Consider the following 18,070-nt stretch of genomic DNA (forward strand, 5'->3'; position numbering starts at 1 on the left):
AATTTGCATATTTTCTTTATGTAGATTGTAGAATATTCAAAAGAGAATATTTCGCCAATTGGATGGAAACCTAGCTACAGACACCAGTGGAGGCTGGTGGGAGGAGTTATAGGAGGACGGGCTCATTGTAATGGCTGTAATGACAGACACCCTTATAGGCTTTAAAGATTATACACCAGGGAAGTTTAGTTGCCCTTTTGGCTCCGGAGCACCTCCAGGGGCCAATGTTCTGTGTAGCCTCTTTATGTCATTACAGAATCTCCATTAGGCTCGTAAATCATGCCATAAAACTGAAATCATGACGTTCTTGATCATATTAGCCTGGTCCAAGATATGTTTGTGCTGTCTTGTCACACCCTTGACATTTAGGAGTTGACCAGACAACACAAACCTATCTGGGACCCAGGCTACATGTCTATGAAGGATGTGACTGTATTTCCCCTCAGGTCCAGACATTGTCCATGTTGAGCAGGGGGAAGAGCTCCTTGATCTTCTCCGGTGTGATGAGCCACTGGGGCGTGGGGTGTCGTTGGGCCCTGGACATCTGGTACTTCAGCTTAACCACTCTGACTGGGGTGGAGGCAACATGGATGCTGCCTGGCTGGTGGGAACCCACCGCCTAGAGACACACAGAGAAAGTGAAGGTGTGAACATACAGATACAGACTCACATTATCATCCATTGTGCCGTTCTGTGGTTTATGTGTAGTGTACGAGACTCTGTGGTAGTGGACCTTCTTCAGGTTGATACCAGGGTGGGAGTATGTAGTCAGACCAGCAAAGAACAGACAATAAACATGGATAATTAGAGGAGGAGGCATGGAAGTGTACATATTATCGCTGACTACACTTAATGGACTGTATGGACCCTGCAAGTTTGCAAAGCAATGTTTTGAAAGTGCATCTTTTTTATATACAGTGGGGCAAAAAAAGTATTTAGTCAGCCACCAATTGTGCAAGTTCTCCCACTTAAAAAGATGAGAGGCCTGTAATTTTCATCATACTATCAACAATGACAGACAAAATGAGAAAAAAAATCCAGAAAATCACATTGTAGGATTTTTTATTAATTTATTTGCAAATTATGGTGGAAAATAAGTATTTGGTCACTGACAAACAAGCAAGATTTCTGGCTCTCACAGACCTATAACTTCTTCTTTAAGAGGCTCCTCTGTCCTCCACTCGTTACCTGTATTAATGGCACCTGTTTGAACTTGTTATCAGTATAAAAGACACCTGTCCACAACCTCAAACTTGCTGTGTTGCTCATAATGGGCCTCTGTACCAAAAATAAATTCTAAGTGACTCCAAACTTTTGAGCGGTAGTGTGCAAGAAAAGTATGTGAACCCTTTGGTAATACCTGGGTTTCTGCATAAATTGGTCATACAATTTGATCTGATCTTCATCTAGGTCACAATTATAGACAAACACAGTTTGCTTAAACTAATAACACACAAACAATTCTACGTTTTCATGTATTTATTGAACACACCGTGTAAACATTCACAGTGCAGGGTGCAAAAAGTATGTGAGCCCTTGTATGTAATAACTGGTTGACCCTCCTTTGGCAGCAATAAGCTCAACCAAACGTTTTCTGTAGTTGCGGATTAGACCTGCACAACGGTCAGGAGGAATTTTGGACCAATCATCTTTACAAAACTGTTTCAGTTCAGCAATATTCTTGGGATGTCTGGTGTGAACTGATCTCTTGAGGTCATGCCACAGCATCTCAATGGGGTTGAGGTCAGGACTCTGACTGGGCCACTCCAGAAGGCATATTTTCTTCTTTTGAAGCCATTCTGTTGTTGATTTACTTCTGTGTTTTGGGTCGTTGTCCTGTTGCATCACCCAACTTCTGTTGAGCTTCAATAGGCGGACAGAGCCTAACATTCACCTGCAAAATATCTTGATAAAGTTGGTAATTAATTTTTCCATCGACGATAGCAAGCTGTCCAGGCCCTGAGGCAGCAAAGCAGCCTCAAACCATGATGCTCCCTCCACCACACTTTACAGTTGGGATGAGGTTTTGATGTTGGTGTGCTGTGCCTTTTTTCCCCTCACATAGTGTTTTGTGTTCCTTTCAAACAAAATCAACTGTAGGTTCATTTGTCCACAGAAAATTTTGCCAGTGGCGCTGTGGAACATCCAGGTGCACTTTTGCAAACTTCAGACGTGCAGCACTGTTTTTTTTGGACAGCAGTGGCTTCTTCCTTGGTGTCCTCCCATAAACACCATTCTTGCTTAGAGTTTTACGTATCGTAGACTCGGCAACAGAGATGTTAGCATGTTCCAGAGAATTCTGTAAGTCTTTAGCTGACACTCTAGGATTCGTCTTAAACCTCATTGAGCATTCCGCGCTGTGTTCTCGCAGTCACCTTTGCAGGACAGGCACTCTTAGGCAGAGTAGCAACCGTGCTGAACTTTCTCCATTTATTGACAATTTGTCTTACCGTGGACTGATGAACATCAAGGCTTTTAGAGATACTTTTGTAACCCTTTCCAGCTTTATGCAAGTCAACATTTCTTAATCTTAGGTCTTCTGAGATCTCTTTTGTTCGAGGCATGGTTCACATCCGGCAATGCTTCTTGTGAATAGCAAACTCAAATTTTGTGAGTGTTTTTATAGGGCAAGGCAGCTCCTAACCATCATCTTCAATCTCGTCTCATTGATTGGACTCCAGGTTAGCTGACTTCTGACTCCAAATAGCTTTTGGAGAAGTCATTAGCCTTGGGGTTCACATACTTTTTACAACCTGCACTGTGAGTGTTTAAATTATGTATTCAATATAGACAAGAAAAATACAATAATTTGTGTGTTATTAGTTTAAACACACTGTGTTTGTCTATTGTTGTGACATAGATGAAGATCAGATCAAATTTGAAATCCAGGTAATTCCAAGGGTTCACATACTTTTTCTTGCCACTGTGTACGTATATATATTATTATTATTATTATTATTATTATTATTATTATTATTGTTATTTTTATTTATTTGTATTTAGTAATAATATTATTATTATTATTATTATTATTATTATTATTATTATTATTATTATTATGTTTAAACAATACAAACAACGACATACAGACACACACAAACATCCACAACATCACCCCTGCCCAGACTCACACCCCGACCTCCAGCGGCCGCATCACTCTCTGCCACATGGCCTCAAACTTCATCATTTGTTTCTCTCCCTCGCCCATGTGCTTTAAAAAATTTAGATAAAGGATTTGCTCTTTCCGTTGAAAATGGATTAAAGTGAGATTTGTCACTGGCCGACACACAATACCCCATAATGTCAAAGTGGAATTATGTTTTTCCAAATTTTCACAAATGTATTAAAAATGAAAAGCTGAAATGTCTAGTGTCAATAAGTATTCAACCCCTTTGTTATGGCAAGCCTAAATAAGTGCAGGAGTAAAGATACGGATAACAAGTCAAAATAAGTTGCATGGACTCACTCTGTGTACAATTATAGTGTTTTTAATGTGATTTTTGAAGGACTACCTCATCTCTGTATTTTACACATACAATGAATGATCTGTAAGATCCCAGTCGGGCAGTGAAATTCAAACACAGATTCAACTATAAAGACCAGGGAGGTTTTCCAATGCCTCGCAAAGAAGGGCACCTATTGGTAGATGGGTAAAAATAAAAAAGGCATACATTAAATATCCCTTTGAGCACGGTGAAGTTATTAATTACACTTTGGATGGTGTACCAATACACCCAGTGACTACAAAGACACAGGTGTCTCTCCTAATTCAGTTGCCGGAGAGGAAGGAACAGGCTCAGTGACTTCACCATGAGGACAATGGTGACTTTTTAAAACAGTTATAGAGTTTAATGGCTGTGAAAGGAGAAAACTGAGGATGGATCAACAACATTGTAGTTACTCCACAATACTAACCTAATTGACAAGGTGAAAAGAAGGAAGCCTGTACAGAATCAAAATATTCCAAAACATGCATCCTGTTTTCAACAAGGCACTAAAGTAATCCTGCAAAATATGTGGCAAAGCAATTCACTTTTTGTCCAGAGTATAAAGTGTTATGTTTGGGGAAAATCCAATACAACATATTACTGAGTATCACTCTCCATGTTTTCAAGAATAGTGGTGACTGCATCATGTTATGGTCATGCTTGTAATCGTTAAGGACTGGGGAGTTTTTCAGGATAAAAAAAACGTAATGGAGCTAAGCACAGACAAAATTATAGAGGAAAAACTGGTTCAGTCTGCTTTCCACCAAACACCGAGACTAATTCACATTTCAGCAGGACAATAACCTAAAACACAAGGCCAAAACTTCACTGGAGTTGCTTACCAAGAATACAGTGAATGTTCCTGAGTGGCCGAGTTAGTTTTGACTTCAATCTACTTGAAAATCTATGGTAAGTACTGAAAATGGTTGTCTAGCAATGATCAACAACCACTTTGAATAATTTTGAAAAAAAATATGGGCAAATGTTGCACAAACCAGGTGTGGAAAGCTCTTAGAGACATACCCAGAAAGCCTTAAAGCTGTAATTGCTGCCAAAGGTGCCTCTAAAAAAGTATTGACTTAGGAATGGGAATAGTTATGTAAATTAGATATTTCTGTATTTCATTGTCAACAAATGTAGATAAAAATTAAAACGTGTGTAGACGGTTGATTTAAAAAAAACAAATCTGTAATCCATTTTGAATTCAGCCTTTAACACAACAAAATGTGGAATAAGTCAAGGAGTATGAATACTTTCTGAAGGTACTGGACAGAGAAGGAGAAGTTAGATAAGACTACTAAGGAAGTTGGGCCCCTGACATTTGAGCAGCATGTTTACTATCGCATGTAGACTAACCTCTACAGCAGGGATCATCAACTAGATTCAGCCGCCGACTGATTTGTTTCTTGAGTCAGGGGGCCGGGAACCTAATTACAAATAATTTGTAGACTGCAAATTGACAGCAAGAAGCCCAAACAGATACAATATTTGACTCAAAAATAATTATTTCAAACCTTGCTTACATTTGTATACGAACACATAGTTTATCCCTATTATGGGTGGGAATACTGTGGAACAGATGTCCAAAATTACAATCACTTGGAGTCGATTTGCTGGTGTTTTTTAAGTATTTTATGTCCACCAAATTCGCCAGTTGCAGAACCCTGCTATACAGGATGGAGTTGTTTGAGGGTGATAAAGAGGCAGAACTAGGCCATCAGTTCCTCGGCAGAACCACCTAGGCCTGGTTCTTTTGACAGCAGCTGTCTTTGACAGCTACCATAACTCAGATCTTCTTACATGCCTCCATCTACTTCTTGGAAATCTCAACCTCTCCTTCTGCCGAGTGGACTATCTGATATGTCTGTAGTATCTTAGGTTCTTCCCGGTAGCTGTAAAGTTGCTCTGGATAAGAGCGTCTGCTCAATGGCTCAAATTAAAATGTAAATATCTTGAGTGGGGTCTCTCACTGCGGTCTCGCCATGTTGAATATTTCCGACCTACATTGCCTTTCCCTCTGATAGTGTGTGTAATAACACTTAATTCTAATGAGGAGAAATGTGAAAACTCTGTTGCCATACTAACTGCTGTAGTAGTGGAAGAACGTCTCTGGTCGAAACGGGGCTGCAGTGGAAATGCGGCATGTGTTTTGAATCCTTTCCAAATGTTACGCAAAAGGTAAAGGTGTTGTTGGGGGTTTTGCTGTGGCTGTTGTGCCATGTGCTAGGTGTCAGACCATCAATCAATATGTTTAACACCAGACTCGATACATAAAAACCCTCTGAAGCCATTTGTTGTTCCCAGGTCAGTTCTGTCTTTTTTCCCATCATATGAGATTAGGTTTTGAGTCAGGCAAGTTGATCCTAGATCTGTTGTTGTTGACCTACAGCGTGCTCGGTGGTTCCAGCAGTATGTTCAGACTTCTCCAGCAGAACCAGATCCTTCTCTCCAGCCTTGGCCAGGTGATAGGCTACACTGACTCCCACACAGCCCCCTCCGATGATCAGTCTCAGCCGTGTCCTTCCACATCTTCCCCAGGACCGTGTGACTGTCCCTGGGAGGAGGGAGATTTTAATCAATTTCAATCCATTTCAATCCAGCTAAAGATGTGTGGAGTCGTTGTGTGACTTCTAAGAAGTCGAAAATATTGTGAAGAGAATTGACCCTGTGCTCAATTCGGACATGACATACCCCAGGAGGGAAATGAAACACTCCATTGGGAACAAACTGGTTGAATCAACGTTGTTTCAACAACATTTTTCTACGTATTGTGACGTGGACTCTTAAGTGGAAAAGTGAAATACTTGAAAATGTATCTACAGCAATCCTTTGGTCTCCCATCCAGGGTTTTAATAAAGCCCAGCCCTGCTTAACTTTGATATATGTCACTGGCTATTACCAAAGTGCTATCGTGAGAATGATTGTGGCGGGACTGGTGCTATCGAAGTCATTCCAAAGGGTAGGTTTAACAGAGTAAATGAAATGTAACTATAGTAGGCTACTATTATCAAGGATGCCATTTGGGCCTATATAGCATTTGCGAAATCATAAACAGCTATTTAGGATTCAACTAAAATATACATATAAACCTAGGGTTTCAAGTTGGTTTATTTCAAGTGTAATTATATGATAGTGATATTGAGTTGTGTTTGGTTGTCAACGATACCAAATATCAACATTTGAAGGAGATGTATCTTCTGCTTGAATAGTTCCATCTGTGCCATTGATTTAGTCTGGCTTTAATTCCAGTTTGTCTGCAAATGGCTTTTTATTTTATTTTTATTTCACCTTTATTTAACCAGGTAGGCAAGTTGAGAACAAGTTCTCATTTACAGTTGCGAACTGGCCAAGATAAAGCAAGGCAGTGCGACAAAAACACAGAGTTACACATAAGCAGTTCGACACATACAACAACACAGACTTAAACATGGAGCAAAACAATCATACAGTCAATAATACAGTTGAAAAATAAGTCTATATACAATGTGAGCAAATGAGGTGAGATAAGGGAGGTGAAGACAAAAAAAAAGGCCATGGTGGCGAAGTAAATACAATATAGCAAGTAAAACACTGGAATGGTAGATTTGCAGTGGAAGAAAGTGTAAAGTAGAGATAGAAATAATGGGGTGCAAAGGAGCAAAATAAACAACGTAGGGTGAGAGTTAGATGTTTGGGCTAAATTATAGATGGGCTATGTACAGGTGCAGTAATCTGTGAGCTGCTCTGACAGCTGATGCTTAAAGCTAGTGAGGGAGATAAGTGTTTCCAGTTTCAGAGATTTTTGTAGTTTGGTTCCAGTCATTGGCAGCAGAGAACTGGAAGGAGAGGCGGCCAAAGGAAGAATTGGTTTTGGGGGTGACCAGAGAGATATACCTGCTGGAGCGTGTGCTACAGGTGGGTGCTGCTATGGTGACCAGCGAGCTGAGATAAGGGGGGAATTTACCTAGCAGGGTCTTGTAGATGACCTGGAGCCAGTGGGTTTGGCGACGAGTATGAAGCGAGGGCCAGCCAACGAGAGCGTACAGGTCACAGTGGTGGTGAGTATATGGGGCTTTGGTGACAAAACGGATGGCACTGCGATAGACTGCATCCAATTTATTGAGTAGGGTATTGGAGGCTATTTTGTAAATGACATCGCCGAAGTCGAGGATCGGTAGGATGGTCAGTTTTACAAGGGTATGTTTGGCAGCATTAGTGAAGGATGCTTTGTTGCGAAATAGGAAGCCAATTCTAAATTTAACTTTGGATTGGAGATGTTTGATGTGAGTCTGGAAGGAGAGTTTACAGTCTAATCAGACACCTAGGTATTTGTAATTGTCAGAACCGCCCAGAGTAGTGATGTTGGACAGGCGGGCAGGTGCAGGCAGCGATCAGTTGAAGAGCATGCATTTAGTTTTACTTGTATTTAAGAGCAATTGGAGGCCACGGAAGGAGAGTTGTATGGCCTTAAAGCTCGTCTGGAGGGTTGTTAACACAGTGTCCAAAGAAGGGCCAGAAGTATACAGAATGGTGTCGTCTGCGTAGAGGTGGATCAGAGACTCACCAGCAGCAAGAACGACATCATTGATGTATACAGAGAAGAGAGTCGGTCCAAGAATTGAACCCTGTGGCACCCCTATAGAGACTGCCAGAGGCCCGGACAATAGGCCCTCCAATTTGACACACTGAACTCTATCAGAGAAGTGGTTGGTGAACCAGACGAGGCCATAATTTGAGAAACCAAGGCTATCGAGTCTGCCGATGAGGATGTGGTGATTGACAGAGTCGAAAGCCTTGGCTTTGGCCAGTATTGTTTCTTATCGATGGCGGTTATGATATCGTTTAGGACCTTGAGCGTGGCTGAGGTGCACCCATGACCAGCTCTGAAACCAGATTGCATAGCGGAGAAGGTATGGTGGGATTCGATATGGTCGGTAATCTGTTTGTTGACCTGGCTTTCGAAGACCTTAGAAAGGCAGGGTAGGATAGATATACTGTAGGTCTGTAGCAGTTTGGGTCAAGAGTGTGTCCCCCTTTGAAGAGGGGGATGACCACAGCTGCTTTCCAATCTTTTGGAATCTCAGTCTACACGAAAGAGAGGTTGAACAGGCTAGTAATAGGGGTGGCAACAATTTCGGCAGATAATTTTAAAAAGAAAGGGTCCAGATTGTCTAGCCCGGCCGATTTGTAGGGGTCCAGATTTTGCAGCTCTTTCAGAACATCACCTGACTGGATTTGGGAGAAGGAGAAATGGGGAAGGCTTGGACGAGTTGCTGTGGGGGGTGCAGTGCTGTTGTCCGGGGTAGGGGGGGCTGTTCGATGCTAATGCAGAACGCCATATGATACTTACATTTATATGTTTGATTCACGTCTCCATCTCAATCAAACATTGGAGTTAAAGAATTCGACCAAATCAAACTTTGTTTTAAAGTGCATTTAAAAGTATGATTTGCTTTGATTTAGTCCTATTCTTTAACTTAGATTTTTGGTTGAGATGGAGACGTGAATGCAACATATATGTCCAACATAGTGCTTATTAATTTTTAGACAAACTAGAAATGAAAGCCACACTAAGTCAATGGCCCAGACGGAACTATCCAAGAAGGTTAAACTCATTAAAACGATGATACTTGGTCCCGTTCACAACCAAACACAATTCAATGTAACTTTTGAAATACAATAACCTACTAACTTGATGACAAGTTCAAATCAAGCTTTATTTATACAGCACATTTCACACATTGAAAGCAACACAATGTGTTTCACAGGAAAGTACAAATTAAAACAAAAACTGAAATATTTACAACACAAAACATAAGAGGATAAAAACTAAAGATTGACAAAAACTGAACGACTTAAAAACCACAGTTTTGCCCCCCCCCCCTCAGATTCTCTGTCATTTTAACATAGACGCTGGGAGTCGAGAAGCTGGTGCAGCTGGTGAGTTTAATAATGCAATGAACATGGAACGGTACAAAAACAAGAGTTGCGTCTGGACATGAAACACATAACCAATATTGCCTGGGGAATGAAACCAAGGGAGTGAAAGATATAGGGGAGGTAATCAGTGAAGTGTTGGAGTCCAGGTGTGTCTCATGATGAGGCGGTGGGGCACGTAATGATAGTTGTCAGAGTCAGTGATTAGTAAACCAGCGACGTCGAGCACCGGAGAGTTGGAGTAGACGTGACAGGCAGGCTATTCCAGAGGCTGGGGGCATGGTAACTCAAAGCTGTCTCTCGGTTCTAGGCTTTGGGATAGTTAAAATGCCAGAGGACCTGAGGGAACTACTGAGTGCATAACATAAAGGATGTCAAGTCAAGTCAAGTCAAATCAAATCATTATTTAGTGGTCACATACAAGTGTTTAGCAGATGTTTTTGCGGGTGTAGTGAAATGCTTGTGCTTCTAGCTCCGACAATGCAGTAATATCTAACAGTTACACAACATATATCCAATACAGACAAATCTAGTAAAGGAATGGAAATAAGAAAATAAAAAAATATGGAGGAGCAATGTCAGAGTGGCATAGAATAAGATACAGTATATACATATATGAGATGGGTATTGCAAAATATGTAAACATTATTAAAACCTGTTAAGGATATGGCAGACTTATGCCCCCTTTGGAGGAATTGGGTACCCCTAGTAAACTGAAAAAAAAATCTGTCAAAAATTGCTAATATATGCATATAATAATTATTATTGGATAGAAAACACTCCAAAGTTCTAAAACCGTTGGAATCATGTCTGTAAGTATAGCAGAACTCACAGGGCAGGCATTCTTCCAAACTAGTTTTTGTGGTCATGAAAGTTGGAGCAACTTTGACGTCATCGCCCCCACCCTTCCCAACCAGTTATGATTCTGGGGAGACTTTCTATGTCTTCCACTAGATGTCCTCATTCAGTAGAGCTTTTAATCGTTCAAATTGGCCCTATGGGAGTGATTTGAGTAAGTGCCGCGAGAAAAAACCTGTGCGTTAGGGCGCAAATTGGTCACAGCCATTCCTTTGTTCCAGTACTCAGAAAAAGGACCAGACGATGACCGGTTGAATTGAAATTTGTTTTGTGTGTTTAAAACATCATAAAGCTTGCTTCTGCACTTAGTTTGACCTGTTTAGTCGACATATAATATGTAATTTTGAAGTTTTGATGCGCAACTTTTCCGGACCAGAGGACATTTTGGGTGCATTTCAGCTGATGTTATTAGCAGTAGCTAATACAAAGACGCAAGACTTGAAACCAAACGATGTATTGGGTAAGTATGAAGCCTTCCAGAACATTCTGAACGAAGACCATCGAAGGTAAGGGAATATTTATGCTGAAATCTGTGTTTCTGTTGACTCCAACATTACGGAGAAATGTAGCTTGTATCTGAGCGCCGTCTCAGAATATTGAATAGTGTGCGATTTCTGTAACGTTAAAAAGAAATGTAACAAAGCGACTGCATAAAGAAGCAGTGTATCTTTCTAACTATATGTAGAACATGTATATTTAGTCAAAGTTTATGATGTCTATTTACGTTATCTTGCCGCGCTACCTAGATTTCCTGCGGACATTTTTGAGTAATTTCTGAACATGAACTCAATGTAAATGGACATTTATGGATATAAATGGCATATTATTGAAAGAAAAAAAAATGTACTGTGTAACATGTCCTATTACTGTCATCTGATGAAGATTTTCAAAAGGTTAGTGAATGATTTATTTTTTAATCCTGCGTTTGTTGATTGCATGTTTTGGCTATTCAAATGAGCTGTGTCTGGTGGTGGTTTGACATATATATGTGCTATGTTTTCGCCGTAAAACATTTTAGAAATCTGACTTGCTGGCTAGATGAACAAGGTGTTTATCTTTCATTTGAGCTATTGGACTTGTTAATGTGTGGAGGTTAAATATTTCTAAGAATATTTTTGCGTTCCATGCGCCACCGTTCCAGCTGAACGTGGGAGGGTAGAGTCCTAAATGGGAACCAATATCTTTAAGAGGTTTTAAAGTGACTAGTGTTCCATTTATTGTGGGCTGTGATTTCAAGTCTATGTACTGTATATACAGTCGTGGCCAAAAGTTTTGAGAATGACACAAATATACATTTTCACAAAGTCTGCTGCCTCAGTTTGTATGATGGAAATTTGCATATAATCCAGAATGTTATGAAGAGTGATCAGATGAATTGCAATTAATTGCAAAGTCCCTCTTTGCCATGCAAATGAACTGAATCCCCCCAAAAAACATTTCCACTGCATTTCAGCCCTGCAACAAAAGGATCAAAATGACATCATGTCAGTGATTCTCTCGTTAACACAGGTGTGAGTGTTGACGAGGACAAGGCTGGAGATCACTGATTGAGTTCGAATAACAGACTGGAAGCTTCAAAAGGAGGATGGTGCTTGGAGTCATTGTTCTTCCGCTGTCAATCATGGTTACCTGCAATGAAACACGTGCCATCATCATTGCTTTGCACAAAAAGAGCTTCAAAGGCAAGGATATTGCTGCCAGTAAGATTGCGCCTAAATCAACCATTTATCGGATCATCAAGAACTTCAAGGAGAGCGGTTCAATTGTTGTGAAGAAAGTCCAGCAAGCGCCAGGACCGTCTCCTAAAGTTGATTCAGCTGCGGGATCGGGGCACCACCAGTACAGAGCTTGCTCAGGAATGGCAGCAGGCATGTGAGAGTACATCTGCATGCACATTGAGGCGAAGACTTTTGGAGGATGGCCTGGTGTCAAGAAGGGCAGCAAAGAAGCAACAGACTGATATTCTGCAAAAGGTACAGGGATTGGACTGCTGAGGACTGGGGTAAAGTCATTTTCCCTGATGAATCCCCTTTCCGATTGTTTGGGGCATCTGGAAAAAAGCTTGTCCGGAGAAGACCAGGTGAGCGCTACCATCAGTCCTGTGGTAAAGCATACAACAGTAAAGCATCCTGAGACCATTCATGTGTGGGGTTTCTTCTCAGCCAAGGGAGTGGGCTCACACAATTTTGCCTAAGAACAAAGCCATGAATAAAGAATGGTACCAACACATCCTTAGTGAGCAACTTCTCCCAACCATCCAGGAACAGCATGATGGAGCACCTTGCCATAAGGAAAAAGTGATAACTAAGTGGCTCGGTGAACAAAACATTGATATTTTGGGTCCATGGCCAGGAAACTGCCCAGACCTTAATCCCATTGAGAACTTGTGGTCAATCCTCAAGAGGCGGGTGGACAAACAAAAACCCACAAATTCTGACAAACTCCAAACATGGATTATTCTGAGCTTTTGGCCATGACTGTAGGCAGCAGCCTCTATGCTAGTGATGGCTATTTAACAGTCTGATGGCCTTGAGATAGAAGCTGTTTTCAGTCTGTCGTCCCAGCTTTGATGCACCTGTACTGACCTCGTCTTCTGGATGATAGCAGGGTGAACAGGCAGTGTCTCGGGTGGTTGTTGTCCTTGATGATCTTTTTGGCCTTCCTGTGACATCGGGTGCAGTAGGTGTCCTGAAGGACAGGTAGTTTGCCCCCGGTGATGCGTTTGGCAGACCGCGCCACCCTCTGGGTGAGCCCTGCGAAGGCGGTCGGTGCAGTTGCCGTACCAAGGGGTGATACAGCCCGACAGGATGCTCTCGATTGTGCATCTGTAAAGGTTTGAGGGTTTTAGGTGACAAGCCAAATTGAGGTTGAAGAGGCGCTGCTGCGCCTTCTTCACCACGCTGTCTGACTCTCCTTCACTGCAGCCGAGGTGAGTAAGACATTTTAAACGTGTTAACCCTCGCAAGGCTGCAGGCCCAGACGGCATCCCCAGCCGCGCCCTCAGAGCATGCGCAGACCAGCTGGCCGGTGTGTTTACGGACATATTCAATCAATCCCTATACCAGTCTGCTGTTCCCACATGCTTCAAGAGGGCCACCATTGTTCCTGTTCCCAAGAAAGCTAAGGTAACTGAGCTAAACGACTACTGCCCCGTAGCACTCACTTCCGTCATCATGAAGTGCTTTGAGAGACTAGTCAAGGACCATATCACCTCCACCCTACCTGACACCCTAGACCCACTCCAATTTGCTTACCGCCCAAATAGGTCCACAGACGATGCAATCTCAACCACACTGCACACTGCCCTAACCCATCTGGACAAGAGGAATACCTATGTGAGAATGCTGTTCATCGACTACAGCTCGGCATTCAACACCATAGTACCCTCCAAGCTCGTCATCAAGCTCGAGACCCTGGGTCTCGACCCCGCCCTGTGCAACTGGGTACTGGACTTCCTGACGGGCCGCCCCCAGGTGGTGAGGGTAGGCAACAACATCTCCACCCCGCTGATCCTCAACACTGGGGCCCCACAAGGGTGCGTTCTGAGCCCTCTCCTGTACTCCCTGTTCACCCACGACTGCGTGGCCACGCACGCCTCCAACTCAATCATCAAGTTTGCGGACGACAGAACAGTGGTAGGCTTGATTACCAACAACGACGAGACGGCCTACAGGGAGGAGGTGAGGGCCCTCGGAGTGTGGTGTCAGGAAAATAACCTCACACTCAACGTCAACAAAACGGAGATGATTGTGGACTTCAGGAAACAGCAGAGGGAACACCCCCCTATCCACATCGATGGAACAGTAGTGGAGAGGGTAGCAAGTTTTAAGTTCGTCGGCATACACATCACAGACAAACTGAATTGGTCCACTCACACAGACAGCATCGTGAAGAAGGCGCAGCAGCGCCTCTTCAACCTCAGGAGGCTGAAGAAATTTGGTTTGTCACCAAAAGCACTCACAAACTTCTACAGATGCACAATCGAGAGCATCCTGGCGGGCTGTATCACCGCCTGGTACGGCAACTGCTCCGCCCACAACCGTAAGGCTCTCCAGAGGGTAGTGAGGTCTGCACAACGCATCACCGGGGGCAAACTACCTGCCCTCCAGGACACCTACACCACCCGATGTTACAGGAAGGCCATAAAGATCATCAAGGACATCAACCACCCGAGCCACTGCCTGTTCACCCCGCTATCATCCAGAAGGCGAGGTCAGTACAGGTGCATCAAAGCTGGGACCGAGAGACTGAAAAACAGCTTCTATCTCAAGGCCATCAGACTGTTAAACAGCCACCACTAACATTGAGTGTCTGCTGCCAACACACTGACACTGACACTGACTCAACTCCAGCCACTTTAATAATGGGAATTGATGGGAAATGATGTAAATATATCACTAGCCACTTTAAACAATGCTACTTAATATAATGTTACTTACCCTACATTATTCATCTCATATGCATACGTATATACTGTACTCTATATCATCGACTGCATCCTTATGTAATACATGTATCACTAGCCACTTTAACTATGCCACTTTGTTTACATACTCACCTCATGTATATACTGTACTCGATACCATCTACTGTATCCTGCCTATGCTGCTCTGTACCATCACTCATTCATATATCCTTATGTACATATTCTTTATCCCCTTACACTGTGTATAAGACAGTAGTTTTGTTATTGTTAGTTAGATTACTTGTTGGTTATTACTGCATTGTCGGAACTAGAAGCACAAGCATTTCGCTACACTCGCATTAACATCTGCTAACCATGTGTATGTGACAAATACAATTTGATTTGATTTGTGTGGGTGACCATTTCAGTTTGTCAGTGATGTGTACGCCAAGGAACTTGAAGCTTTCCACCTTCTCCACTGTGGTCCCGTCTGTGGATATTGGAGTGCTCCCTCTGCTGTTTCCTGAAGTCCATGATCATCTTTGTTTTGTTGACATTGAGTGAGAAGTTGTTTTCCTGGCACCACACTCCCAGAGCCCTCACCTCCTCCCTGTAGGCTGTCTCGTAATTGTTGCTAATCAAGCTTACTACTGTTGTGTCATCTGCAAACTTGATGATTGGGTGTGCTTGGCCATGCAGTCATGGGTGAACAGGGAGTACAGGATGGGACTGAGCATTCACCTTGTGGGGCCCCAGTGTTGAGGATCAGCGGAGTGGAGATGATGTTTCCTACCTTCACCACCTGGGGGCGGACTGTCGGGAAGTTCAGGACCCAGTTGCACACAGTTCAGCCCCAGGGCCTCGAGGTTAATGATGAGCTTGGAGGGTACTATGTTGTTGAATGCTGAGCTATAGTCAATTAACAGCATTCTTACATATGTATTGCTCTTGTCTAGATGGGATAGGGCAGTGTCATGGTGATTGCATTGTCTGTAGATCTATTGGGGCGGTAAGCAAATTGAAGTGGGTCTAGGATGACGGGTAAGGTGGAGGTGATATTATCCTTTACTAGTCTCTCAAAGCTTTCTTGGGTACAGGAACAATGGTGGCCATCTTGAAGCATGTGGGGACAGCAGACTGGTGTAGGGAGAGATTGAATATGTCCGTAAACACACCAGCCATCTGGTCTGAACATGCTCTGAGGACGTGTCTAGGGAATGCGTCTGGGCCGGCATCCTTGCGAGGGTTCAATTATAAAAGGGTTGCATGGAAGAATACAAAAAAATGGATGCAAGGTGAGAGAGTTCTGACAATACAAATAAAAGATCACAAAACACACTCAGTTAACTTCCAAAATATGCATGAAACCTAACACACAATTTTTTTAAAATGTCTTACTCACATCGGCCACGGAGAAGGGGAACCCACAGTCCTTGGTAGAGGGCCGTGTCGGTGGCACTGTGTTATCCTCAAAGCGGGCAAAGAAGGTGTTTAGCTTGTCTTGTATTCCGTGATTGTCTTTAGACCCTGCCACATACGTCTTGTGTCAGGTTAAACATTTTAATAAAACAACAAAACCAAGAACAGGACACTAACATATGGCAGAACGCCAATACACAAGAAAAATACTGACTGGTGAGTGAACATGGGAGAGTGACATATAAAGGGGAGGAAATTATGAAGGTAATGGAGTCCAGGTGTGAATCATAATATTAATATGTGCGCATAATGATGAGTGCTAGGTGTGCGTAATGATGAATCCCAGGACTGGTGGTTAGTACTCTGGCGACGTTGTACGCCAACCAGGGGGACGACCCCGAGGACGAGGAGCGGGTCGGTCCGGGCGGCGAAGGTGGAAATCGCGGAGGATGTTTGGGTCCAGCTCGTCTGGGCCATACCCTCCCAGTCCACCAGATACTGGAGCTGACCCCCACGACGTCAGGAGTCCAATAGGGACCTAACAGCGTACGCCGGGCCCCCCTCGATGTCCAGGGGGGGGTGGAGGTGTGTCGTGGGGGACAGCGTCAGCTAGGGGACCAGGAACCACGGGCCTGAGAAGGGAGACATGGAAAAGGGGTGAGATACAGTAGTGAGGGGGTAATTGTGTCCTTTATTTCACCTCATTGACCCTCCGGAGAACCTTGAACGGCCCCACAAACTGGGGGCTCAGTTTCTTGGAGGGCAGGTAGAGTGGGAGGTTCCTGGTATAGAGCCAGACACAATCCCCAGGATGGATCACCGGGGTCTCATTGCGGTGACGGTCTGCCTGTTCCTTCTGACGATGGATGCGCGCTGTAGTCTCATGTGCGCATTGTTCCACACTTCCTCCATGTGCTGGAACCCCTCATCTACCACAGGAGCCGTGGTCTGGCCTGGGGACCACAGTCGAGGTCCTCTGGAAGGCCTTAATGCCAGAAGACCTGCTGGAAGAGTGACCTTGAGAGCAGTGGGGAGACCAGGAAGAGGGATTAAACGACATGACTTGGAAAATCTACCCACTACCACCAGATTTGCGAACTAGAGGGAGCACTGAAGGAGGAAGCCACGGCATTTGGATGTTGTCCCGTCATATTTCTCCAGGAGGGATAGACGGGCATGACTGACCTGAGCGGGTTGCTGAATGGGCTGGTGCGCTGACTCCTTGGGTAGACTGGCTCTAGAATATCCTCCACTGTTGAGACGTTGTAGACTGCTGAGAACATCTTCCATGGACGTCCCCAGTTGAGCCAGCTGATCATGGTGTTGACGAAGACGACCTTGTTCATCAATCGTCTGGGAGATGTCCGGTTGTCCTGCTGCATCCATATTTTGAGTTGGTATTCTGTAATGACGGGGCAGTGTGTCAGAAGAAGGGGAAACATTTGAATAAAACACCAAAACCAAGAGCACAACACTAACATAAGGCAGATCTCCACTGTTCCTGATATTGTGTCATTTTGGAGCCACTTTTATTGTAAATAAGATTCCAATATGTTTCTGAACACTTCTACATTCATGTGGATGCTATCATGTTTACGGATAATCATGAATGAATCGAGAATAATAATGAGTGAGAAAGTTACAGATGCACAAAGATCATGCCGCAAAAAAACATGCTAACCTCGTAACATTTGTATTGTAACAGAATGTGGAAAAAGGGAAGGGGTCTGAATACTTTTCCGAATGCACTGTATACACTTTTCTGCCGAGACACGATTTTAAGATCAGAGTGACACCAACGACTGTATATATGAATGGACAAAGCCATTGATCACATGACACCATTCATTCCTATGTAATGGCTCAATAGCGCATTGAAGCCAAATGAAGTCGGTTAAGATGGCCTCTCATGGAGACATAACATGCTCAGTTTGAACTACTCCAGTAAGTGACGTTGCAGGCTTGCTCAGTGCTCCCCCCTCTC

The 18,070-nt window shown here is 43.4% G+C and overlaps 1 pseudogene; it reads right to left on the minus strand.

The window, feature by feature from the left end:
* Positions 1-16,563, minus strand: part of LOC139387797 (dimethylglycine dehydrogenase, mitochondrial-like) — a 35,034-nt pseudogene extending 18,471 nt beyond the window's left edge.
* Positions 16,564-18,070: the final 1,507 nt, after the last annotated feature.

This window comes from Oncorhynchus clarkii, chromosome 29 (genome assembly GCF_045791955.1).
Source record: "Oncorhynchus clarkii lewisi isolate Uvic-CL-2024 chromosome 29, UVic_Ocla_1.0, whole genome shotgun sequence".
Lineage (NCBI taxonomy): Eukaryota > Metazoa > Chordata > Actinopteri > Salmoniformes > Salmonidae > Oncorhynchus > Oncorhynchus clarkii.